Source organism: Pollicipes pollicipes, unplaced genomic scaffold, assembly GCF_011947565.3.
Source record: "Pollicipes pollicipes isolate AB1234 unplaced genomic scaffold, Ppol_2.1 Scaffold_6138;HRSCAF=7277_pilon_pilon_pilon, whole genome shotgun sequence".
In the NCBI taxonomy this organism is placed as follows: Eukaryota; Metazoa; Arthropoda; class Thecostraca; order Pollicipedomorpha; family Pollicipedidae; genus Pollicipes; species Pollicipes pollicipes.
In genome coordinates, this window is record NW_023596818.1 from 31,386,885 (window position 1) to 31,405,918 (window position 19,034).

Consider the following 19,034-nt stretch of genomic DNA (forward strand, 5'->3'; position numbering starts at 1 on the left):
GGTCCCGGTCAGTGCGGCTGCAGCCCGGGTCAGTGCGGCTGCGGTCCGGGTCAGTGCGACTCCGGTTCGGGTCAGCACAGCTCCGGTTCGACTGGGCGTGGCTCCGGCTCGGGTCCGTCTACAGTTCGGGTCCACACGGCTCCGGTCCGGGTCAACACAGCTTCGTTCGGTTCCGGTCGTCGGCCGGCACCGGCTGACCCCGACCCGGTCGAGCAGAGGCTTGATGGACTCCCCGCTACAGGCCGCGGCTGCCCGCTGAATTGCCGCTGGACTACCGCACAGGCGGCTGGCAGCAGTCGGCGCCCGTCAAAGCTTCCTCATAGCATGGACTGACCCCCGCCACCCCCGTCGTCACCGCGTCATCACTGCAACCTCCAAAAAACACAGACCGCCTATCTGCATGGCGGTCTCAGTAGTGCAGCCTCCGTAGCGTGGCCTACTTCACAACCAGCGAAGCACGGGCAGTACAGTCTCTAACAGCGCAGCCTCAGCGGTACAGGCTGTCTCCGGCCTCTCAGGCTCTGCCGTTGTCTCAGTCTACCATCATGAGCGGGATCGCTCCCAGCGCATCGCTCGCACCAGGGCGACGTCCGGCTGATGGGCGGCCCCTGGCGGCGGCGGCGGGCGCTACCGAGCCGGGCCGAGCCGGTCCGGCCGGACCGCCGTGCTGAGTCAGCCTCCGTCCGAGACATGGGCCGGACAGTCGGCCTGGTCAGCCGGCCGGACAGCGGCCTGGTCGGCCGGCCGGACAGTGGCTTGGTCCGGCGGCCGGACAGTCGGCTCTGGTCAGCCGGTCAGACCGTCGACCCGGTCCGGCGGACGCGGCCGTCGCCTGCGCAGGGCGCGACGGGCGCGGCCGGCCGGCAGTGTAGTCGGCTGGGAGTGCAGCCCCAGCGTGCTGCGCGTGCAGTAGGATGACGCGGGAAGCACGCGGCAGGCCGAGCTCCGGCGACCGGTGCCGCTGAGCGGAGGTCGGGACGCCGGGGGCGGCACGGGTTGGCGCCGAGGAGCAAAACGCCGTGGCGCACCGGCTACGGCGGAAGAGAAGGTCCGGTGGACAGCGCCGCAGCTGTACGATGCATCATGTATACCGCACACTTCCCGTAACACTGGCTCATAATCCAGTACAGTGGACGGAGGGGGCGGGCGGGGAGGGAGCATCCGGCCCTCGTGACATGTGACGCGCTCTCTGCGGCCGTGGCGGAGAAGCTGGCAGCGACTAGACACTGCCCACAAACCCTAAGTCGTGCGGCCCATGCAACCTTGCATGCGACGCCATGGGATTAATCCTAATTTGCTCACGGTCGCAGGGAGGGCATGCAGGGGGAGGGGGGAGGGGGAGGGGGAGGGGGGGGGGAGGTAGGCGGCGAGACGTCCAGCCTCCGGCCGATGACGCCCGTTCTCAGCTGTCCCGGCTAAGGCGCTGCGGCACGCTCGCGTGCCGGACGCCGGCTCTGGCGCCGGTTCATGGCGCCTCATGATTGGCAGACCCCACGGCTGCTGCACTTGTGCATTAGCTTCAAGGACGGACAGAATGGTGGAGGTACGGCGGCGCGGCTGGAGTGGGCCGTGCTGACTCCGCTGAAATCGGTTCTGGGTCCGGGCGCCCCGCGGGCTCCGCCGGCGCTCCTCCTGAGCTGCCGGTGACCATGGGACGGGGGGTGGGGGGGGGGGGGGGCTTGCCGGGTGGTGACGCACTCCGTCGGGACGCGGAGCCCCCGAAATGGCGGCGTAACAAACTGCGCCGCTCCGATTACTCCCAAGATTGCTGACGCGCAAGCGAGCCGAGCGCCCAGTGATGAATGGCGGTGTTCCGGTCAGTCGGACCGCCTCTCCCAGCGCCGCGCGAGCTCTAAAGATCGGGGCGCCGCACGCGCGCGACCAGCCACACACAGGCTGTCCCTGGTATTGCCCGCACTACGGGTCGGCTGGAGTGGGACGGCAGGTGCGGCTGATGGGGGCCGAACCACGGCAGGCAAGCAGCGCAGACACTAACAAGCAGACGTGTGCTCCTCAAATTGCGAGAGATGCGTGGTGTCGTGCAGCACGACATACGTGCATTCATCATGATTTGAAAGCCCCATACGTCTTACGTGCTCACTTAAGATCTCCGTATTTTGTTATGCCTCCACCCCAATGTCTCTCCGAGGATACCCAAGTCGGTCCGTTCTGACTTTCTTACTCACGCCACATTATTCAGTTCATACAACAGTTCAGTGAAATACAAAATCCTTCATAGAGTCAAATCTCGCTGACTGTTAAGAGGAATGTTCCTCCTTCAAGGTGCTGAAGCATCAGATGATCACATATGTTCACTTAAAACTATTGGTATACTTTTAAGTGGAAACGACTGCTCCAGACGACGCAATTTCTCTTCTTAGTAAACATGCCTTTCAATGCGTCATTGTTTGATTGCGTCACAGACCGTTTCTATAGCGTTGAGGTGCTGCCAAATTTGCCGTGCAAAATTGCCACCCTGTCACTCATAAGACACACTTCGAACTCGCCGAGAGATGGCAGTGGCGAACCTGGAAGTGTTCGCTGAGCCAAACCTCGTTACGCGCTCGTGTTTTGGCCCTTTCTCATGGTGTTCTTCCATATTTATAAGCGAGTTTAAAATATTTACTTGCATTCGCATCGTCGGTTATGGCGTTTTCCTCAAGTTATTCGATTACAAGCCTCATTGCCGCAATAACTAATGAGGAACCTTCATATAACTTCTTGGATTACGTAGCACGCGACTCGATTTGAGCCAACGGCATGCACTGCACGCGCGACATTGGTTGACAGTCAGTTGACGCCCGGTGTACTTAGAGGTCGCGCCCGCGGGCGCTAGGCCCCCACAGCTCGGCTGAAATATTCCCCCCCCCCCCCCCCATCCACTGACGACGTGTAGCCGGCGGGGCGACAGGACTGACATGACGTTGCTGCAGGGTCCTGCAGTGCTGAATTATATTGAAAGTCTGCACGAAACAGTCTACTCTTATTCGCGGGCGTATAGCTCAGAAATTAGGGGTTTTAAGTTTTAGAAGGGCAAGGCTGTGAACTGCACCGATTGCTCTTCAAAATGTCTATTTCAGTTCAAAACCCCCTAAAAAGGTGGCGCATTCCCTTTCACTCTCTACAGCCTCTTCTTTCCATAAGATAACATGGCAGTAGACGGTGTGCTGGGGGAGGGGGGGGGGGGGGAGCGTTCGAGAAAGGCAATGGTCTTACAACTGTCATCTCAACATTTGCAGTGATCGAATTAACCAATTGCACTTCCACCAAATCATCTCGCAAGATTGCTAACCATTGAATGCTTAATGGACACCCACAGCATGACACCAAGCGCTGATATGACGCACGTCACTGCTTCTTGCAAGTTGCAAGGACGACACCACCCGCCGATCATCAGGAGGGGGGGGGGGGGGCAATGGTCCTCCAGATCCACTCTGACCATGCAACACCGCCGGCTTAGTGAGAGATTTCGAGATAACGTTGGGGGAGAGCCGATGGATGGAGGCGGATGACAGGTGTGATGAACCCCCCCCCCCCCCCCGCGTTTCTCCGCAGATCAGTCCCCCTGAAGACCGCTTTGCAAGCTGAAATTGCACTATTGTAATTGACTGAAGGATGGAAGCTCGGGCAAAAATTGTACCTAAATGCATATAACGCTCGCCCTTTTTGTTCCATAGCACTTCTCCACTGTGGGGTACCATCGCTCGGCCTTTAAATAAAAAATGTTCCCACCAAACCAGCAAAGCCCCGACAAACCGCACGGTGCAGGACAGAACGTCTCTGACCAGACAACCACCGCCCACCGCCTCCGCACTAGCACCTCAAGCGCAGCAGCGGCGTCGGCCGTCCGCCAGACGTCGGCGGCGGTGCAGAGCTGGCGAGCCGTTTCACCGGCGGGGACCGGTTCGGCCCGGTCACCGACCCGGTGTCTCCGGAGAGAGACGCCGTCAGCGCCGCCGCGCCGCGCTTGCCGCCGTCCATTTTCCGGCGTGCACGGCGCGACGAGAAAGTGACGTCGGCCGACACGGTACCGGTGCGTGACGGGAGCAGGGCGGGACGGTGACGGGAGCAGGGCGGGACGGGCCGCCGCCGCCGCCGCCGCGCCGCCGGCGCCGCCGCCGCCGCCGCCGCCGTCGCCGCCGCCGATGGCGCCGGGCCCGCACGAAACGGGCGCTGCGTGGACGAGTGGGATCGGCATGGCCACGACGCGCTGGGACCCGGAGACCGGGCTCTGGGGGCGCACGCGTGGGAAGGTGGCCGAGGTGTTCGGCCGCGACGGCACCACCCGACACCGCACTGCACCGTGCTACCACTGGTGGCGGCGAGTGGTGGCGGACGGCGAAGGAATGCTGATCAGAGTTGGACGGACCCTTCACTGCACCTGAGAACGTAAGCCTCCGAACAAGCTGTTGCAGACACACCTATGACGACTGAGAAGGGAAAACATGCCACTGACAGGTCTGTGACGATGCAGGCCAAGCAAATGTATCACTGACCAGCGTGGCAATAACAGACAACACGGACGTCCCAATGGAAGATGGAGAACCGCAACGGACCAAAGAGCAGCATGTTTTGTTACAACGATCAGCCCCAACGACAGCCATCCCAGTCATGGCAATGTCAGTCCCAGAACGCATCATCGACCTGACCACACAGTACCATCCTATCCCACCAGTCGACAAGATTAACCTTAATCCAGCGTACGAGCGAGAGCAAAAGAAGCATGCCAGCTCGCGGACAGGGAGAGCACCGCGCACGCTACTTCACGCTGCCGAAGAAATGAGGCATTCGCGCGGGTGTCGATGGAACGCGAAAGCAAGGCAGCCCAGGAAAACAATGCACACCTGTTTTATGAATTGCTTTCAGTGCATTTACACTGTTGTTTAATGGCATAGTGCACAATGCATAGCAGCAGCTATCAGATCGACAACCCTCCACTACGCCAGCCATTGAGAAAATCGGGACGAGGTCGCGAACAGTTCACTCCAAAACAACAACAAATGCTACCAGCCGAGGGGAAAGTGGTTTCAAGGCTAGAGCCAACTGGTTTCTAATCATCACGGCGACATGAGAAGCAGTGCATGTGTCATGGCCAGATTCGTGACGATCATGAGAGACTTTCGGCAATTACATTGCCGCTGACAATGATGTCGGGTTTATGAGCGCATCGGCACCAGAGGCCATTTTGCGCCATGGCATGCAGACGCGGTGATTGGCAGTGCGTGCAGACGTGAGACTGCGCTGCAGTGGCAATGCTGGACGGACTTGGGCATACAAGTGTTCACAGAATTTTGGAAAGGGGCGCAGCATGCCAAAATTTCAACTGAAAATCTGGGTGGCACAACACATTTTTTTTTCAAATTGAAAATGCTTGGCAAGCGACGGGCGCATATAGTCTCTTGCATGGCATACGACAGCATTGCATATGCCCGCACACTCATTTTCACTTGTATTACTTTATTTTGTCGTTGATGGCAGTTGCTCACATGGATATTTATGCACGCAAATATTTGGAAAGAGGGAGACGTGACCCTGGTGCTACCTTCGAATGCGTCCCTGCTCGTGCTTGATCTCACTTCAGCTGAATCGCTTCCGACTCGTACTCACAACACATGGGACCGATTCCGACTCTGACGCCGAGCAACTCAGCTAACCGGACGAGTCGGCTGCGAGTCGGAGCACTCCCGCCGCACGGCTCGTTCCGACGAGGCCCCTGTGGGAGCCCGGACGGACCCCCGCGGCGCGCGGCACGAGCGCCAGGCGCCGCCCGGCACCGGGCAGCCGTGCCGCGCCGTTTCTCCGAGAAGCCGAGAAAACACGACGCTGGCTCGCCGATTACGACACGCGGCTCCGCAGTCGCTGCGGCCGGGCGTGACGCTGCGTCACCGGCGCCGCTGTCTCCCGCGAAAGACGTGTTTATGAGGCCGCCGGTGACGGCGCGTGTCCGCGCATGCCGTCGCCGGCGAACTTCGGGTCTGGCGGAGCCCGGGACGGCGCCCGCAGGACGCCACACGTCCCGTCCGGACCGCCGAGAATAACGACCTCGTAAATCAACCCGAGTCCTCAGCCGAGTCCATCGCAAGGAGCGACGGCAGCTCGTAGACGAAAGGATTCAAGCGGTGTGCTTGACATGCCTCCCCCGCGTGCCTGTGCCATGGAGCCCAGTTAAGCCCGCTGTTTGACAAAGCCACTGGGCCCATTGTCATTGATACCAGCCCTAATATAATCGAATACGCAACACACATTGACTCCAGTTAAGTGCACAGCCTGGTCTGGCTGCCCCGCAAGTAACTAACAAGCTGTGTATCGCGCTGTAGCTGGCACGAGCGTTTTTCTGTTGTTATTTGCTGGGAATGTGGCCATGCCGACAGCTGAGTACGGCAGCGCCGAGACAGACCGCTGCACGTGTGCCCTGGCCCGTTTCCGGGCCGGGAGGAGGGGGGGGGGGGGGGGGCTCTGGAGAACCGACCAGCGGACATCCGCCGTCTCCGCCGCCGGTTGGTCGTTCCCGCCCGCGGCGGCCTCTAGCCGGCGGACGCCTCGTGCTGTCGTGGCCGGCGGAGCGGGTGGTCGGCACCCATCCGGCCCGGTTACGTAAACAAACGGCAGCGGAGGTTGCCCAGTCGTCGGCCGCCGTACTGCGTACGGTTCAGGTCCAAACAGATCAGCGTGTTCGGTGTGGCTGTTGACGGAGGCCTGCTTTGCAAAACAGCTGCTGGCAGCCGTGCCTTGCGACCGATTCGGGCCTCATTTGCTTCGTCGTTGAAGCAGAGTGAGCTGATTACGGACATGGTTCTGCTGCCGCGTCTGACCTGCCGCCCTCGACCGCCAAAGATCGACACGAAAAGTCACAATATAGCATCTTGGCCTTTGTTCATCATTGTATTTAAGTGTGACCTCCTTCGCCGCGATCGGCAATGCACGGAGCACGTTCTCAACGCTGCCGACCGAACCGGCGGGGCAGGTTTCCGTGGGGGGTTGTGAGGCATGGAGACTATCGCTATGACCTCAGCATTGCTGAACATAACCAGGATGAACAAAAGACGTGACACGACAAACGACTCGCTGTCTTCGGGACATGACATTTTGCGTCATCTTGTCACTGCTGAACACGCTAAATCTCAGCCATCGACAGCACAACGTCTTGCTAACGTCTGCTGCCCGTGGGAGAGTGAATCACATCCCCTCGGTCAGGCCTGCACCCAAACGATGGAATGCAGAACAGCTCGGCACATGGTGAACTGAGTCCTACGGCTCTCAGACATGTGGCGCAGCGGTCAGCGCCTCGCGTATCGCCAGACACCACTCCGATGACGGCCCGTCTGGCGTCGCCCGGCGCACCGCGGCGTAATGAGCACCGCAAACATTCGTTTGCTCTCCCGTCCGGCTAGGAGGTCGAGAGCGGGATTATCCAGCGAACTTGGGTGGACAAGTTTGCGCTTGATAGCTTTTAAACTTTCGCTTGCATCTAGAAACATTTGAGAATTTGCCACTAAGTTTGAACAAACACTTAATTGCACAGTTGTGATGTCATCGCAGGTCAGAGTAAACACCTATACAACTACTGACACAAATTACAATCACACTTGCACAAACATAAGCACAGATCAAAAATTTTCAAAAAAAAACTTCGTTGTAATACACTCATCTTTCGTCTAACCAAAATCACTTCATTCACTACAACCAGTTTTGATTTCAGAAGGGCACAGGTACCATTGGTATATGGTACATGCCATTCCCATTCAGGATGTTCTCAGTAAGGCTTTGAACACAGTAAAAAAACAACAGTAAAACAGGGTGGAAATCGCCCGATATTGCTAAATCCCGAATGCTGATTGTAATGCACAAATGCTTAACTGTGCACGTTCCTACATCATTTGATGTCATACATAAGATGTACGAATTGAATAAAATGCATATGGGGCGAGTAAAAACATTTAGGTCACCATTCTCAAATCGCTATCATAGGTTATTTTAATTAGCTTGCCCTGGCCATGACCTGTGGAACAACATTATTATTTCGTATTTTCTTAAAATAGCTGATATTTCTAAATGGAAAGCATGGCTAAGAACATCATCCACAAGCATTTCGTCAGCAACATATTAACGCAACCAACACACTTAAGGCTTTTGAGATATTGGATTTTTCGCCCTGTAAGTAGGTAGATCACTCCATACTTAACCCCCTTCATATTCCATAATCACGTTCTGATTTATCCATGGCCATACACTTGCACTCAAATTCATACCGCTTGTTCCAGGCGTTTCTCTCTACTACAAGCTCCGCTTAGCTGGCTCAAGTGGGACTCCCTGGAGATCTAGCTCAAGACCCAGCATGAAAATGACCAGGTAACTGCCCGTCCGACTTGTGCGACTTAACTGACAGTGGGAATGAGTGCTAGTAGTTTACTGGGGGGGGGGGGGGGGGGGGGGGGGGGTCTAGCGGGCTGTCATTATCTGAATTTGACTATGACTACGTCAAGCCTTCTCACGTATGACCTGTCGTTTTCCATGGCATAACGCGAAACCTACCGGGTCTGCACCACCTCTTTGCCTGCTTCTTTATATTTGTTTTCTGCTTCGTATCTGGAAGAGCTGCCACTTGATTTTGTGCTTTTGTTTTGTTATTTTTTGCTTTTAACGTACGGTTCATTGCGTTGCTGGGACGGAAGGAAGGATATTCCTAGAAACCTGTTCTTGGATAACGTTATAAAACAAAACCATGCTATCTCCTCACCCTGATGTTCTCCCGCCTCGTCAGCCAAACCTAACGGAAGAGCCTAACGACTCGACACCTCCACCAACCGCCTCGTCGGTTGTGTTTTATAACTTAGCACGAGCGATGGGCCACTTCCATGAACGGATGTGCCAGCTTGTATGTAACACAAGCAAAAGAACAACAACAAAAACGGCGCCTCAAAACATGAAGACACAAACGCCATGCGAGCTGTGTCAAGCTGTGTCGAGGAGAACGTAATCGGCCTTCTGGCGTCCAGACCCGGTCCTCACAGCGCTGCAACGGAACCGACGCCTCAGCAGATGACGTGGGATGCAGGACTGCGCTGTCAGACGGAGAACAGACATTCGTGGACCGGCGGGAGGTCCGTTCACATTAGATCAGAGTTACACACCCGCGGAGGTGGAGAGAGGACCGCGGATCTGACTGACATGCACCGGCGCGCCGCAGTACCGGCACGCGGCGCTCGGCACGCGCGCACACACCGCGTGGGAACGGACAGTGACATCAGCGTACCACGGCTGTCGCCCTGTCGCCTCGGGCGAGAGAAACGCACCTGAGTTGGTTATCGGGCAGAACGGGCACGCAACAACACCATCAGCCGTAACGTCAACTGGTCACGCAACAACACCATCAGCCGTAACGTCAGCTGATTACGCAACAACACCATCAGCCGTAACGTCAGCTGGTTACGCAACAACACCATCAGCCGTGACGTCAGCCAGCCACGCAACACTATCCGCCGGGACATCGGTCAATGGCGTCTACATGTGTTTCCGCACCCGCTAAAACTGAACAGCTGCTAGCGATTCGTGCCCAAAAGCATCGCCGTTAAACACGAGCTCGCGCGAAACCAGCGACGTAACAAAGCGGTGGCGCGTCACTCGCTTTTTCTCAGTTCGGTTGGTAGCGGGGTCTGAGGATAGACGAGACCGCTGACCTTTTTTGTATTCCCGAAATATTAGTGACTTCAGACATGAGTTCACCTTTTTCCCCTGACGTTGCATTTGGTGGCACACACAAAGACACGGCAACTTAGCAAAGCCGCTTCGAAGAATGCAGTCAATTCAAATCGTACGTCACGGCATCAAACACATCCGGCAAATACGAAAAAGGGTCGGCAAAGGAATACCTACCAACGTCGACAATTTTGAATGCAGTGGATATCGTGGTATCTTTTCGCAATGGAGTTCAGACTGACGACATAAATGTGTTTCTGGTGTGCGAAGCGAGCTGGTGGCCACGGACACCACATCCAACGTTGAATGTAAAGCTCGCATCGTCGCATGTCACGCACACCACAACGACCAAATATGAAACATAAAAGCGATCCGGTGAGGCGGAGACCCCCTACATAATCAACTCCCCAATGGCCCTGTTCCGCCATCGACACATTCCACGCGTCGACAATTCCCATCCATTCTATCCCTCCCTCCCTCCCCCCCCCCCCCCCCGGATGACGAGTCGCCAGCCACGTCGACAACAACCGTCCCTGCAGCAGCCCCGCTCGAGCGCCGGGCGCCTCGCACGGGACCCTGGCCTCCCTCGCGGCCACCACCGGCTTTCGGGGCGTGATGCGCCGAGCCGACCCGACCGCCAGCGGCTGGTGCAAAACACCGCGGCCGCGGCCGGCGGCGGTTCGGCCGGCGGCCGCTAGGCGGCAGGTCGGCGGCGGCCGGGCGGCCAGGCCGGGGCCGCAGAGCGAGCAGTCGGCCCCGTGACGCGGCCACCAGCGCCGCGGTCCGCGATAGTCCGCGAGCCCACAGCGCGCGCCATGGACGTCAACCGGACATCGCCGGCGGCCGAGCAGGCCGGGGGCGAGGCGGGAGAGTTCCGCGACAAGAAATTCCTCTTCTCGGACGCGCGCGGCGGCGGCCGAGACGTGTGGATCGTGCGCGGCTTCCAGGTGTCGAAGCTGACGCTGTACCAGGTGCTGACGGTGGCGCTGGGCGCGCTGGCGGTGCTCTTCCTCATCCTGCTGATCGCCGTGTCGGCGGGCGGCGGCGGCGGCGGCGGCGCGGCCACGCCGCGGTCCAGTGCGCTTACCGGCCACGAGTGTGAGCAGCCGGCCTGCATCCAGCAGGCGGCACAGATGGTCGGCTACATGAACTACTCGGTGAACCCGTGTGACGACTTCTACGAGTACGCCTGCGGCCAGTTCAGCGTGCGCCACCCGCGCGGCATCCACATAAGCTACGGCGTCAGTAACATGCTGGAGGACTACAACCGCGGCCGGCTGGAGGAGCTCCTGGAGCAGCCGCAATTTCACGACGACGACTCGGCCACCAGCAAGGCGCGCACGTTCTACACATCGTGCATCAACGCCTATGACCAGAGTGACAACAACGCACGCAGCATGGTGGACCTGATCAACTCGCTGGGCGGCATGGAGCTGTTCGGGACATGGCAGGAGGACGGCTGGGACTTCCTCCAGACGTTCCAGAAGACGCGCGAGCTGCACCGCGTGCGCCTCTTCTTCGTGGTGATCTGGTTCCAGAAGCTGAACCGCATCATCATCCGGCTGCCGCGGCTGGGGCTTAGCGTGAGCAGCGCCTACAAGGTGGGCGACCCGCTGCACAACTCCACCATGGACAACTACCGGCGCACCATCACCAACGTTCTGGAGCTACTGGAGCGCGACAAGCCTCGTGCTTGAACGCAAGGTGGAGCGCAACTGCAACAGCTCATGCGTGCAGGAGATCGTCGACGACATCGTGGACGTGGAGACGCAGATCAGCCAACTGGCCCCGGGCATCATCGACATCCTGCCGAGTCCGCGCAACAACGTCAACATGACGGGGCTCGGCCAGCTCACCGACCGCATTGACTGGATGGAGCTGATGGACGCGCTCTTCGGCAAGGGGTCCATCACCAACACCGTGTCCGTGCACATCCCCAGCCGCGACTACATGACCGGCATTAACAACCTCATCAACAAGACCAGCAAGCGCAAGATGCAGCACTACATGATGTGGGCGCTGATCCGGCAGTACCTGACGGCGCTCGGCCCCAAGTACTCGATCCTCGGCCAAGAGCTCGAGCACAGCATCGACGGCCGGGAGACCAAGTCGCGCGAGCAGATCTGCTACGACCTGCTGCGGACGTACATGGGCCGCGCCGTGCGCGCGCTCTTCATCTCGGGTCACATCGGCGACCAGAAGGTGGAATCCGTGCGCTCGCTGGTGGCTGACGTGCGCGATGTGCTCAACGACAGCTTCGGCTGGATGACAGAGTCGGCGCGCCAGACGTCACAAGAGGTGCTGCGCAACCTGACGGTGCTCTACGGCCACACGCCGTGGATCACCAACAAGCAGAAACTCGACGACTACTACAAGCACCTATCGCTCGACACGACCGACTTCTTCCAGAACTTACGCGCCGCCTACGAGTCCCAGTCGATCGAGTACAAGAGCAAAGGCACCACTATGGAGGACGAGAGCGAGGCCGAAAACGGCTACTGGATCAAGTCGGAGCCGTCCGACGTCAAGATCTCCTTCAGCCCGCTGCTGCTGGCCATGAACGTGCCGTACGGCGCGTTGCAGGTGCCCTGGTACCACCACGAGAACCCCAGCTACATCAACTCGGCGGCGCTCGGCTCGATTCTGTACAGCGTGCTGGCTCAGCCGTTCTTGCTGCAGCACCGCACCTTCCGCACGCCCAACTGGTGGGACACCGAGACCACTAACAAGTACAAGGACTACAAGACGTGCATCCGCGACCGCTTCAGCAAGTACGAGACGCACATCCCACGCGGCTTCCAGATGAGCCAGGGTCGGCAGAAGGTGATGTTCATGCGTCCGGTGGTGCCGCTCGACCCGCGCCCCTCCATGGACTACCTGCAGGCGCAGCACTATGCGCTGCAGCTGGCCTACAAGCTGCACAAGAAACTGGAGGCCAAGCAGACCTCCGGCCCCATCCTGCTGCCGGGCATGAAGCACACGACCACCGACCAGTCCTTCTTCCTCGCGTACGCGCAGAGCCGCTGCCAGAACAACCAGATGTACCTAGAGGTTCTACTCAACGCCGCCTTCCACAAGTTCCCGCACCCCAAACTGATAAACAATCTGGTGTTCAACAACCCGCATTTCAAGGAGGCGTACCAGTGCAACAAAGTGCCGCCGCAACATTCCAGTCGAGAGTGCAACCTGGTCTGAGCGCCCAGGCGAGACCGACCGGTCCGGCCCCGGCGGAGCCCCGCGCGCCGCCAGTGCGCCGCCGCGGCGGCGGCGGCGGCGGCGGCGGCCAGTGCGAAAGCGCCGCGGCGCGCGGCGTCTTCCAGCGCCCGGCGGTGGCCGCACCGTTACCGGACCGGTGCGCGGCCACGGCCCCGACCCACCGCTTCCGCGTGGCCGCCAAAATGGGGCGCCGCCAACATTTGGGTCGCGGCGCGCCGCCGGCTGTGTTGTGATAGCGCGGCGCCGTGTTGGCAGCGCTGTGATCGGATCCTCCAGCGGACGCGCGCGCGCGCGCGCAGGCGCACGACAGCGCGCGCGCCCAGCCGGGCGGCGCGTGTGCCACGCAGAGACGTGCGCTAATCGCCTGCGGCCGCGGCGCCAATGAAGTGTGAATGCAGATGTGAGATTATTTTGTGGAGCTGATACGTGTTTTATGCGTTGCGGTCGTCGAGTGCCTGGACAATACACGGAGATGTTTCAGTGAGGGTTTTCCGAGTCTGTGGAAACGATCAGGCGCGCTTAGGTCGTGTGCACACACAGCTGCAATGTAGCGGCACAGAAAATCGCAACTCGTTCTGTCGTGCACGCTATTTTAAACTAAAACTAAAATGTTGGCTTCAGATGGTCTGCACGTGTGGCTCTGGGCTCAAGAGTCATGCTAAGCACGGCTTGTCCCGTGCACCTAAAATCCCAAGCATTGCGGTTTCTGTTCAGCGGATAACTTCACCTGCTGCCATTTTGGTCGGACCAGACCGCGCCGTCCAGCGATTTTTCTCCAACTGTAGTGTTAAGGCACGGCCGCACCCATGGCATTCAATCCTTTCTGGTCAGAAGCCAACTGCCGTTTGCCTGAGGGTCGGGCTAGCCAGTGCTCGACTCCGAGGATTCGTGTATAGCGTCGTAACAACATACGTAGCGTGGGGTTGTCTAGTAACAACCCCAAACTCTCCCCAGACCTGGGTACGACGGGAACGCGGGGCGGGAGGGGAAGGGGGGGGGGGGGGCAGAGCTGCAGCTGCCTCCACCTCGGTAAAAATTAGCATACATCCAACAGCGGTACTCGGAGACGGCCGATGTAACAATTATGTTCACGAGCAACTACTGCGAGGTTCTGCCGTTGAATCCAGACCAACAAATGACATAAGCTGCCGTGTCAGCCACATTACACAACATCCTGGTGGTAAGCTGATTGGACAACGGAATCCAGATGTATATGTGCCCTTCATGATGCGGCTAAAGAAGGTCTTGCGCGCCTGTATTTTCAACATTGTTAGCAAGCATTGTTAAGCTCATGACAACCGACCCATAATACATGTACCACAAAAACCAGGATAAATTCGGAACGTCGGAGGCCGTCTTCACTACAAAAAAACTCAGCTGTACAAAAGACAGCAAAAGAGACCTTCTGTTAAGTCCTATACCAAACACCAAGTTTTTATTATCTCCTCCACTTGAACTATCTCCCGCTGTTTTAACAGCGATAAGTATATATCATGCACAGATATGCATACATAACAGAAACTGACGCTTTTCGGCAGTAGTTCTGCGAGCGAATCCCGCTTGTAAAGCCACAACGAACGCCATAACAGTTGTCACCTTTATGACCGCAATCTTTGGCACAGATCGGAGATGGACAGGAGATGGACACACAAACGATGGTGGCCCTCCAAAATGGTGCATTAGCCCCCCCCCCCCCCCCCCCCCCCCCAACAGATCAACCGTATCTGATCAAGCCAATGACACTGCCGAAAAAAGTGTTTTAAAAGCGCGCCCCGCCGACTGACTGCAGCTATGTTTCACGGGTACCCACGGGCAGATATTGTGCGTGGTAGTGAGGACCCGCGCTAGGGACCAGCGGTGCATGACGAGACAGGCAAGTTTTTGCAACATAGCCATGCGGGCGGCGCCACCTAAAACAGGAATTACACAACGAAAGCCCCCTCCCCTCCCCCGAACTGGTCAGCATGGCCACCGCGCATGTTAGTTTTCCCCGGGTCTTTTGCGCGGCAAATGTTGGCACGGCTTGCCAAATGGGCTGAGATTATGCCTACATGGCGTACACCGGGCGTCCCAGCTATCTGTGCAGCCGTAACGGCGCACTTCCACAACTGGTACCGTGTCTTCGTTGCCAAACAAATGTTTTGTTGCAATGGAGTGTTCGGAGGAATCTCCTGCTTTTTGCCAACACATCCGAACATATTTTCATTAAGTGCTTGCAGTGCTTGCAACACTTCACGACAAAACACCAAGCTACGGTTGAAAATTCTGTTAAATACCTATCAAGGTCCTGGTAATACGATAAGCTGCTGCAGCCCAGCCACATGCGCCTGAGAGCAGGAGCTCAGCCTCGTCAGTTGTCTGCTCTCAGCAGGCGTGCTCACAGGTAAGAACGACACACGAGCTGAATGACCAATACACTGGTCAGCAACACTCCTAACTCCTAACTCCATGGCTTGTCACCACAAATTGACACGACTGCCGTGGCTGCGTACTCTGCGTGGAGGCAGAGTCTTCACAACTGAACCGGGGGCGATAGATGTGAAATAATTTGGTCCGAGTTGTGCCATTAGTTCAACACAGCAGTAACTGCAGCATCCACAGATCAGACAGTCGCAGGCATCGACGGCCCACACAGGCTGTGAAACGAACGGCCTTCACTTGGCAGCTATGCTCCACCCGACACCACACACTTTGACCGTTTCACATCCCGAACGTGAAATGCATACAGGAACCTCATTCGATCACATTAATCTTCTTCACTGGCGGGATGGCGTTTCATTGAAATGCCCCAAGGGATAAAGCCCTTGCTCCCATACCAGGCTCTGAGTCCAAGGTAGCCACGTTAGCTGCACTTCTGGTGTATATCTGGTCAGATAAACGGCATCAAATGCTAGCCCGGCCGTCCTTTGGTTGGGCTCAGGGGAGCCCCGTGAAAAACCGGCTCGAATCCCAGTCACGTCATGAATCCTGGGCGTTAACGTGACCATTGGCCAATGAGGTTACATAATCAGGATTCGCGATGACGTGCGTTGCTTTCCGTATAAAATAGTTCGTCTTTATTCTAGCCTGAACGTTCGGCTTGAAGACCTATTCGGCAGGTGAAAAACTTTCACAAACACAATGCAAAATAGGTAAAAGGTCATTTCAAACGTGTGACTTGCCTTGAAAAGTGGCACTTTTGGAGGTTACTGTGAAAAGGCTCAACAAAGAATGGGAGGGTGGAAATGGTCGTCCAAATAAAATAGGAATCAGCGAATTTTGGGCGATAACTTTATACATAACCTCATACAGACGAATAATACGGGCAATTTTCTTACGGTTATTCCAATATCCGCTGCATCTAATGTCTACGTCTGGTTTAAACGGACGAAATATAAGTTTGTCGCAGCATACCATGGCAAACCTTTTGGAAGCACACCTGGAGGCTATTTTCTGTTGCGCTGGCTGATCATGCGCAACAGAAAAATGCATGATGGGCGCTTATCATCTTGCGGCGCGCTGCGACACTGCTGAAGTGGACGACTGTTGACTCGTAGCGTTCATATCGTTGAACACACGTTAACAATGGGAACTATAATGTTAGTTTAAGCAATATAACAGGGCATTCTTATGTTTCGAATTCTTACCTTAAATACCTGAACAGCTTTTACATCTACATCTTATTCATGCTTGGAATCTCGCACAAAAAATCCGCAGCAACAGTTGCAAATGCTCCTACAGTGAGCTTATCTCAAACCTGCATGGATTTGGGAGGAGAAAAACAACTCATCTAAATTTTTTACAAGCGCAGCCGAACCCTTGTTGGTTGGGCCCGATCTTATGCAGCGCGCTGCAACATGTACAAATGCAGAAATCACAGGCTGACGGCCGTAAGAGACTAGCAGCTAGCACCAAAAACAATTACAGCCTAAGTGCGTCATTGCATTGTTCTGTCTTATCCTGTTCCGCTTAGTTAAGTTCAAAATGGCCGCCGCACGCGGTGCTCGGTGTGACCTAATACGCTTTGAAAGATGACAAAGACGAGATACAATGCATCAGCGATTACGTCACGGGCAAGTGAGGGCGCCCAATATTCTCCAAAATGCACGATTCGGTTCGATCAAAATGCAAATTTTCCATGCGTCTAAGTTTGGCGTGTGCTAGCTTGCAGTGCTGCGAGGTTGGAAATCTAAAATTCCACCATAAACTTAAAAATGACCTTTAATATACCAGAATGTAATGGTTAAATACAACAGGCAATCAGCCGAGCACATTATGAGGCCACTTAACGTTTCAAGGCAGTTTTCAAGGTCATTCGTAACTCGTCACGAGTCACGCTTGTGGCCAAGAGCACTGCTTTAAAACACCGATAAATCTTACACTATGTACGATATATATATATATATATATATATATATATATATATATTCCTCTACCTTAGTAACTGGTTTATGTAATACCCGACAAATCCTACCTATTTCACCAATATACCTAGTCAGCGATTTTCGGAATAAGAACTCATAATGCCGAAAAAAGCTAGGGGTTCGCGGCCCTTCTTCCTTACATCAAGAGTTACAGTCCCCACACAGCTACACGGACAGTGATCAAAGACCCAACCATGGTCGTGAACACACTGTGTGACATTCGCCCGCGTGGCCCGTCCGAGATATGCCGATTCGCACATCCCCGCACGTTGCGCCGCTCTGCGATGTGCATATCTGCGTTCACGACGCCTAACGCATTCAAACCGCCTCCAGTGTGAAAAACACCACGCACGAAAACTGCGTCAAACAATGGCGCATACGGAAGCAGAGTGGAAGCTTCGAGATGCGCACAACAGCGGTGGCGGGCCGGGCCCGGAGGGTCGGGGGAGGGACCGACGGACGGAACAGCGAGTCTTCGCCGCCTCGCAGCCGGGGACGCGACCGGACGGACTCAAGGTCGGCCAAGGTCAGATCGGGAGGCTGCCGTGTCCGGACCGAGCCGCGCGCCGCTGCCGCACAACACTGACAATCGGTCGGAGACGTGCGTCGCTCGCTTGTCCTGCGCCGTTGTGCTCGTGTTTTCCCCGTGCGTTTTCAGTGCGGAGAGCGCCATACGTGCCTGGCCAATTTGCGATTGAGCGCATTTGTCACCTTCACGAGCCCGCGTGTTCGAGATCAGTTATGTAACATCGCTGTATAGGAGCAGGGCTTAGAGGCGCGTTCTGAGGATTTGCTCAAATAACCTTGAAACGACTGGCAAAACGATCATATTTTACTAGCAGAGTTTACAGCATTTTATCACCCGCGAAAATATGAAGACCTGGCCTTTGATAAACATGAGTGATGTCCGATTTCTTGGGGTAATAAAGTCGGATTTAGAAGTGTCAGCCAGTGTCCGTTTGTCGTAGAGAACGCAGTCTGAAGCGGCATGCTGCACCGATCCGGTGCACGTTGTATACTAGACGGATGGTGCGTGTCTATAAATAGAATAAGACTCGGTAGCATGGCCAAGGGAGAGCTTTTCAGGTCTCGGCTTCCTCCTGGAGGTGGTGGGACCCCCTGGCGCCGAAGGCCCCAGTGCTGCTTGGTAGTGTGTCACCTACCGGCCTCTTTAAAAACGGAGCCACGCCATCAGAGTCGAATTCCAAGCCTAAAAAGTCCTGCGAATAAAAAACACGACACCTATAGCGACCAAAGACCCCAATTGGGGTCCTTGACTGAGAGGGGCCCAAATGACCCCGTTTGGCTCCTGCTGCGCGAAATTCTGGCCACACCGCTGATTAGATCAGGTCATCAAAGATTGCTTTGCGAAAATACGCCGAGCAACAAAGCCTTTGATGAATAATGTTTCGCCTCCCATGACTTGCTCTGATATAGCTCGCGTAATCTTGGCCGATGCCTTACGCAGTTTGACAAGCGTTATCCAGCGCTCTTTGTTTTGCTACTGTGGCATGATTAGTTCTTTCGATAACCGGGTTAGGTCACCGCACACAAGGCTTTGTTCGTATGACTTGGTTTGAACTGCCATACAGCACCGATGAGTCACGAACGGCATATGGTTCAGAGTGCAGAGTCATGCAGCACCGCTCATCCTGCCATCACGCCACACATGGTAATGCGGACGGAGAACACGGATCAATTCATGATCTACCCTTTTGA

At 56.3% G+C, this 19,034-nt stretch overlaps 1 protein-coding gene and 1 pseudogene across 1 annotated transcript in view; one reads left to right on the forward strand and one right to left on the reverse strand.

Moving 5' to 3' along the window:
- The window catches only part of LOC119106276 (transmembrane protein 107), a 40,600-nt gene extending 34,997 nt beyond the window's left edge, over nt 1-5,603 (reverse strand). Inside the window, exon 1 of the mRNA XM_037229890.1 lies at nt 5,543-5,603. The gene's annotated coding sequence lies outside the window, so the exon portion shown is untranslated. The remainder of the gene's footprint in view (nt 1-5,542) is intronic.
- A 4,848-nt stretch (nt 5,604-10,451) lies between these two features.
- On the forward strand, nt 10,452-13,394 carry LOC119106278 (endothelin-converting enzyme 2-like; annotated as a pseudogene).
- Nucleotides 13,395-19,034: the final 5,640 nt, after the last annotated feature.